This window comes from Gossypium raimondii, chromosome 12 (assembly GCF_025698545.1).
Source record: "Gossypium raimondii isolate GPD5lz chromosome 12, ASM2569854v1, whole genome shotgun sequence".
In the NCBI taxonomy this organism is placed as follows: Eukaryota; Viridiplantae; Streptophyta; class Magnoliopsida; order Malvales; family Malvaceae; genus Gossypium; species Gossypium raimondii.
The window spans coordinates 20,424,000-20,432,467 of record NC_068576.1 but is presented as its reverse complement, the minus strand read 5'-3'; the positions used below and the strand labels follow the sequence as shown (position 1 = coordinate 20,432,467).

The following is an 8,468-nucleotide window of genomic DNA, read 5'->3' as shown; positions in this document are numbered from 1 at the left end:
ATTTTCCATAAATTGGTTTTGGTTTTACCCGTGTTTTGGAAAATGATTTCCTATAGGAATTCATTTTCCACAAAACAAACACTGGAAATTAAGGAAAATGTTTTCCAAAAAACATTTTCCACCAAACAAACGGAGCCTTAGTCTTGAATTCAATTAAACTGGCCCACCGCATATTTAAATCCATTAAAATTAAAATCCAATCAAAAGTTTAAATCGAAGTAAACTGGCCCAAATCCAATGTTAGTCCAAATTTTGATTAATTTAAAGGGTCTAACCTTGATAATTAGGTTGACTTTGGTTTTTTTTTTTTATTTTATTTTAGCATCTAAATTTGACAATTAGATCTATTTTAGCCATTAAATTTGAATTCCGTCAAAATTTGGCACTGTGATCATGTTCTTGGAACATGACCAGATTGGTTGGTTGAACCATTTGGATAGAGAACCGATCAATACATTGGTCCAAACAAAGGGGTTGAACCGGTTGAATCAAAACAACTCAAAACTGGTAATTGTTTAAAACTTGAATAAAAATCAATTGTTGAACAAGCTGCATCAGTTTATTAATTTTTTAATTTTTAAAATTTTCATGAATTTTGAAATTTTTTGTTAATTATTGTTGGTTTAACAATTGAACCAATCAAACCGATTCAATCGGGAAGTAGTGGTCAGGCCAGTTTAACCATTGGTTTGGTTAATAGAACATCGTTTGTGACACTTTAATATCGTATCACATTATCACTTGAAAATTTATTTAAATTTTTTAATTTTCAAGTAATGATGTGGCACAATCTCTAAGTATCTCGTCATTAAATTTTTATATTTTTCAAGTTCAGAGACCAAAATGAATCTAGTTGTCAAGTTTAGATACCAAAGTAAATAAAAAAATACAAGTATCAAAGTGGACCTAGTTATTAAGTTCAAAGTTCAAAATTTATATTAGTCCTAATTTAAACTATTGATAAATTCATGAGTTTCAAATTTTGACTTTTAAATTTGTGATGAACAGACTTATCAAAAAAAATAGATCCAAATGAAATTTGGTGTTTGCATTTATTTTATGTTATTAAAGAAACAACATAATATTACATTTATTTATAGAAGTGAAGTTGAATGAGTTTTAGCTTTGGTACTATTGTTATTATAGTAATCGGAGAATAAGGGTTTGAGTATGTTTAAATATATTTTTTTCGAATCAAGCGGGAAGGAGAGGTAGGCCCTTTTGAATCTTCAAAATTTTAAATTTTATATAAAAATATCATGTATTTTAAATTTAATGTCCACATTGTATAACATTTGTCCCTTGGCGAATTGTATTTCATAAAATTAGCCTCTTTTAAGTCATAAGATTATACTTTATATTAACAAAGTATTTTTTAGTTTTTAATTATATAATAATCAAATATTAACGTATGATGAGCCTTGAAAGACTAAACATAGAGGCCCAATATGAACTTTAAAGCCATATTCTAGAATTAATTAATTTAGCCCATACCCATACATATTGGTTAGTGACTTTCTTGTATTTTGATTTGTATGTCTTGATAAGAAATTATCTTCCTCTGGTAAGGTGCCAACATTGTTGAGACTGAGAGCGTAGAGTAAAAAAAATACAAATTATCTTCCTTTCAGCTTCTTACGCAAAAGACCTTTCTGTAAATATTTTTGATTAAATTATGTTTTTTTATTTATTTGACTTATTATTTTTTCTTTTTCCTAATATGTTGTTGTTTAATATATTATTACAATTTTTAGGTTTTTCGATTAAATTATAGTCAACAAAAAGATCGAATCTGTTTTCAAGAAAAGGGTGTCAAAAAATCAATGATGATCAATTGGTCCCTTAACATTCTGTTATTAGCGAAGAAAAATCAATTATTGGATTGTCCCAAGCTCCTGAATGAGATATCATGTTTTCTCAATCCCAAGATCCTAAACGAGATACCGGGTCTCCTTAAGTTCCTAAACATCCTCAAAAGGTGCCAAGAGTCAAACAAAGGAGTTTGATGCTTATTCTTTAGAGCGTGATCTGAGACTTCGAAAATTTATTTGGGATTACCCTCCAAATAAACAGGATGGAGTCCGTCGAGCTTACATTAAGTTTGGGTCATATCAATCGATTCCTCCAAGTGAGGCTCCAACATCTCCTCAGTAATTGACAAGAATAAATGTTAATTTCTCCCATCTTGGAACAAGTTATTCTCGATTTGGCTTGAGTTTAAACCAAGTAAGAATGTTGCATATTGCCTTCCTTGTTTTCTTTTCAACAGGCCATTTGGGTATCATGGAAATACTTTTATGAGCCAAGGATTTCGATCATGGAAGAAGGTCAATAAAGGATCTAAATGTCCTTTTGTTACTCATGTGGGTAAGGATGCAAATTCTTTACATAAGAATGCAATGAAAATTTATCTCGATCTTCAGAATTCATTGCAAGATATTGAGAAGATTATTGGGAAACAAAATTCTGAACAAGTTGTAAGAAATCGGCTTGTAACGCCTTAAACTCGACCCAATTCTTCGAGTCCGGATCTTAGGTGTTACTACGCAATACTTAACAAAATATCCAAACAGTTGACAAATACTCTTTAATGAAAATATTTTTCTTATTATTTTAACCGAAAGACTTAATACCTAAAAACAAATTAAAGTATTAAAATAAATAAAATATTACATCAGATCTTTTTCTAAAACTTTTACAATACAACATTTATTAAAGATAGACTCTTAGGGTGAAATCCTCCAATATGTGGAAACACAAAATTTATGTGTTTTACATGCCCTTTTAACTTAAAATCATGATATTTACATTAAATTCTTGTCAAAAATAATTAAATATTATAAGATAATTAAATTATGTTAAAAATATGAATATGATGAATTTTAATTAATTTTATATTTAATTTTGATTAATTTTGACTATTTTCGACAGATTCGCACAAAGGGCGAAAATTGGCTCGGCAGACAATGCTCGAAGAATAAAACTGAGAAGTAATTTGAAGCATCGAGGAAAATTTATTTTCAGCCTAAGATGGTCCAAAAATGTGTGTTAATTCATAATAGAATTAATTTTAATTTATTCCCAATTTAATTTGGGCTAAATAAATTATTATTAATTAATTATGGAAAAAGGGTCTAGTTGAACCGCATTGGTTGAACTGAATCTAGTGAACCGAACCAGCCACCAATTGGGCTGCCCAGAACCATCCATAGGCTGACCAAAATTAGCAATTTAGCTGACTAAATAAGCTTGCAAAGAAGCCATTGGAGAACTTTCAACCTTGCATTCAAACCCCTCCAAAAAATGTGGCTTTACGGATTTGCCATAGGCTAATTTTAGCAAAGTTGAAAGTCTCAACTTTGCCATGTAGGATGGCTGGCCATGAGGGGGATCTTTGGCTGCTTAAATTTTCTATTTTTAGCAGCCATATTCAGATATATAAACCCCCTTTGCTGCCCATTCATCTCATCCCTCATAACTCTTCTGTTCTCTCTCACTTTTTTCTCTCATTTTCCCATTCAAAGTTCCTTGATCTTGTGCCAATTTCTTCTCTTGGGAAAGGGGTATTCTTCAGCCATTTTGGAGCAGCAATTGAGTGTTCTTAGCAGCTTTGACCGGAGAGGACAATAAAGAAGGAAGAACGGAGCAACCTAGTCAAGCCACGAAAAACCACCGGATTTGATTCTTGTTCCTTATCTCTTTAATTTTTGTTGTTTTTATGATGAATGAACATATCTATGAATATTTATGCTATTGGAATAGTTAATTTAATCAGCTTAGCTTGAATTTAATTCGTGTTAGGTTGATTGCATTCCGTCCTCTTGATTTGTTAAATTTATGTTTATGCTATTATAGGGCTCGGTAAAATGTTTGATTAAGTAAAACCATGATTAAATTATTCTTGCATTACAATTGTAAGATAACTAAAGAATTAATTATTTAAACACATTGAAATTTTAATTAATGGACACAATACTTAATCAGTGCATGTTTAATTCTTCTAAGGTAGTTGAAGATTAGATTAGCATTGTATTTGGCGATACATATGCCTTGCATAACTTGCAAGATTATTGTGATTAAACTGTTTCAAGGTAAGGATACTTTGTTACCTCACATAGTCTTTTAAATGCTTATTAGGTTGACTTAATCGTTTGAATCAACATAGGAATATGCAAGAGATTGTTTAATCTAATAAGTATGTATGTGCAATAACATGTTTATCTTTATAAATCTGTTTTATCGGTCGAATTGACATAGGAATGTGTACAAGAGATGAATGGATTTTTATATATAAATATGTTCATAAGTTAGCAAATTACCGAGTTGCCGTGATTTATTAGTAATAAGTATAATCATAAGTTAAATGATTCTAAGGTAAGGAAATGATTAAAATCAGCTTTTGAAATCATGCATTAGAACTTTATTTTATTTTATTTTACTTTGTTTTCTAGTTTTAATCATTTCCCAAATCCAAATATTTTTCTTTCACCAAAGTGTTTAAACTTACTTTCATAAATAATTCTTTTACAGTCCCTGTGGGTACGATAACTCGACATTTACTTGTCACTTTATTAATTGTTGCGATTGTGTACACTTGCACATTTTCGTCGTTCCAAGTTTTTGGCCCCATTGCTGGGGACTGTTTTTTTTTTAAAAAGCCATTATTTGTGAATCTGTTTTTACATTTTGGTTTATTTATTTTCCTGTTTAAATCTTTACTTACTTAATCTTTCTGTGATTATTTCAGGTATTTATGAGTATTGACTAGATTACCAACTTACTCACTGTAGACCCTGAAATAGAATGAACCTTTCAACAACGAAGAAGACAAGCGAAGAGAAGGACCGAAGAGATAAACTTTGAGAATATGAATCAAGGAAACGGAGCAAACTTTGCTCAGAATCCAATCCTTATTATTGATGATAGGGATAAAGCTTTATGACAGTATGTCGTGCCAGTATTTAATGATTTTAATCCGTGTATTAGGAGACCTAAAATTGAGGTACAATAATTCGAGCTGAAGCCAATCATGTTCTAGATGCTTCAGACTGTGGGCCAATTCAGTGGAATGCCTACTGAAGATCCTCATATTCACTTAAGACTATTTATGGAAGTGAGCAATTCTTTCAAGTTAGCCGAAGTACCCGAAGATGCATTACGACTGAAGCTGTTCCTATATTCGCTAAAGGACAGAGCTCATGCCTGGTTGAACTCATTGCCACCGAACTCCATTTCTACATGGCAAGAGTTAGCCGAGAGATTCCTCATGAAGTATTTCCCACCGAGCAAGAATGCCAAGTTGAGGAATGAGATCACTGCCTTTCAAAAAATAGATGATGAGTCCTTGTATGAGGCATGGGAAAGGTAAAAAGAGTTATTACGAAAGTGCCCTCATCATGGAACCCTACATTGCATTCAACTTGAGACATTCTACAATGGTCTCAACGCTCATATGAGAATGGTAGTGGACGCATTTGCTAATGGTGCTCTCCTTTCTAAGTCTTATAATGAGGCTTATGAAATTATTGAGAGGATTCCCAGAACAATTATCAATGGCCAACCAATCGAGCAGCGTCAGGAAGACGAGTCGCAGGAATACATAAAGTGGACGCTCTCGTTTCACTCGCATCTCAGGTATCTTCAATATCCTCAATACTTAAGAATCTTACCACTAATGGGTCTAACAGTTTTACAGCCCAACCACCTAAACAATTTGAGAATATAGCCTGTGTGTATTGTGGGGAAGGACATTTAGTTGAAGAATATCCATCGAACCCCGAATCCGTATATTACATGGGTAACCAAAACCAAAACCGAGGGAGGCAAGGACTGCAATCCAACTTTTATAACTCATCGTGGCGAAATCACCTGAATTTTTTCTAGAGTAACCAAGGGGCTGGAACCAGTAACACTTACGCCCAACCTAGACCAACTCAACCGCCTAGTTTCCCCTAACAAGTTCAGAAACCAACCCAAGCGGAACCATCCAATAGCTTAGAGAATCTATTGAAGGAATACATGGCGAAAAACGACACCACTCTAAGGAATTTGGAGAATCAAGTGGGTCAACTTGCTACTAAACTCAGAAACCGACCACAAGGTGCTCTACCTAGTGACACGGAGAATCCGAGAAATCTGGGGAGAGAACATTGTAAAGCATTGACATTGAGGAGCGGAAAGATAGTAGAGTCCAACACTATCGAAGTTGAAAAGGAGCCAGTTGACGCTCAAGATTCAGAAGAAGTTCAACCAAGTGTTGAAATTCCAGTTTCACCAGAACCAGAATCTGCAAAACCCGACAAAGTAATCTCAGGACCAGCTAATTTTGATCAACTAACAATGTCGTTGATGCAGAATTACCGCCAAAGATGAATCAACCAGAATCAATCCCAGTAATGAAACCACCACCACCCTACCCTCAAAGACTTCAGAAACAGAAGTAGGAAATTCAATTCAAGAAGTTTCTTGACGTACTCAAGCAACTTCACATCAACATCCCGTTAGTTGAAACACTTGAGCAAATGCTGAACTATGTCAAGTTTATGAAAGATATCTTATCTAAGAAACGAAGACTTGGAGAATTTGAGACGGTAGCTCTGACGAAAGAATGCAGTACATATCTTCAAGACAAACTTCCCCCAAAATTGAAGGATCTTAGATATTTTACCATACCGTGCAACATTGGAGCAACATATTGTGGTAAGGCATTATGTGACTTAGGTGCAAGTATCAACTTGATGCTTATGTCAATATTTAGGAAGTTAGAGATAGGAGAAGTTAGACCAACTACAGTTACGCTTCAACTAGCAGATCGATCCTTAGCACATCCAAAAGGAAAAATCTAGGATGTATTGGTACGTGTAGATAAGTTTATCTTTCCTGTTGACTTTGTAATTCTAGATTTTGAAGCAGACAAAGGAGTACCAATCATCCTAGAAAGGCCGTTCCTAGCAACTGGAAGGACCCTTATTGATGTGCAGTAGGGCGAGTTCACTATGCATGTTCAGGATGATCATGTAACATTTAACATCTTTAAGTCTATGCGATTTCTTGACACAATGGATGATTGCTCTGCAGTGTCTGATTTAGAGGATTTAATAGTGGAGAAGGAACTGAACTGTGTTGAGGACCCACTGGAAAGAATTTTGACCTCATATCCTCCAAATGATGAAAAGGATGATGAATACTTAGCTTTGCTAGAAGCTAATCTAAGGGAATTTAATCTGCAATCCCATTTTGAATCTTTGGAGTTAGAAAAGAGGGATAATTATCAACCAAAAGCATCGATCGAGGAACAACCTAAATTAGAACTCAATGTATTACCTTCTCATTTAAAATATGTTTATTTAGGTAACGCTTCTACTCTGCCTGTGATTGTTTCAGCAGAATTGACCACTAAGCAAGAAAAGAAACTTATCTTAGTTCTGAAACAATTCAAGAAGGCCACCGGATGGACCATAGCTGATATTCGCAGCATTAGTCCATCTGTATGCATGCACAACATTATCCTGGGAGATGGAAAAAAAGGGACGATCGATGGACAACGAAGACTGAACCCCATCATGAAAGACGTAGTAAAAAAAGAGATCATCAAGTGGTTAGATGCAGGTATCATCTATCCCATCTCAGACAGTTTATAGGTAAGCCCAGTCCAGTACGTGCCAAAAGAAGGAGGTATCACGGTCGTAGAGAACAAGAACAAAGAGTTGATATCGAATAGAACGATTACAGGATGGAGAATCTGCACCGGTTACCAGAAGCTGAACAAGGCGACTAGGAAAGATCACTTTCCTTTGCCGTTCTTGGACCAGATGCTAGATAGACTCGCAGGACGAGATTACTACTATTTTCTCGGTGGATACTCAGGGTATAATTAGATTATAATAGCACCGGAAGATCAACACAAAACGACATTCACTTGCCCGTACGATACGTTTGCATTTAGACACATGCCATTTGGTTTAAAATTAAGGGACTCATTTGGCAATTAAGACATTGGTCTAATTATGGTGGACAACATTAAGATAGGATGGATTAAATGTTATAAATTTTATTATAATAAAACATAAGTGATTATATTATGAAATAAAAAAAGAAAAGTAGTGGAAAAGAAAGACAAAAATATTTCTCCCTTATCGTTTTGCATGCCAATTTGGAGAAGAAAGAAAGGAAACTTTCGATTATAGATTCTAAACTTTCAAGCTCAATTTGGTTAGTGTATTTTAGCTGTTTTATACAAATTTTATGTTTTTGGAACCCCAAGTTCATAAGCTAGCTTATCCATGTTAAAATTTTTGGAATTGTTGAAGTTTATGAAAGTTGCCATTATTGAGAAATTTAAGTTCTTGGTGTTATTTTGATAGATTTTAAGGTTAGAAGTGAAATGAGACTATTTTGGAAAGTCAAGTGATAACTCTATGTAAAAAGGACTAAGTTGTACAAAATTCAAATTTATGGGTTTATTTGAG

At 33.8% G+C, this 8,468-nt stretch overlaps 1 non-coding gene across 1 annotated transcript; it reads right to left on the bottom strand.

Moving 5' to 3' along the window:
* Positions 1–5,296: 5,296 nt before the first annotated feature.
* On the bottom strand, positions 5,297–5,403 carry LOC128035649 (small nucleolar RNA R71). The gene has a single exon (XR_008192201.1). It is a non-coding gene; the product is annotated as a small nucleolar RNA R71 (small nucleolar RNA).
* Between the last annotated feature and the right edge of the window lie 3,065 nt (positions 5,404–8,468).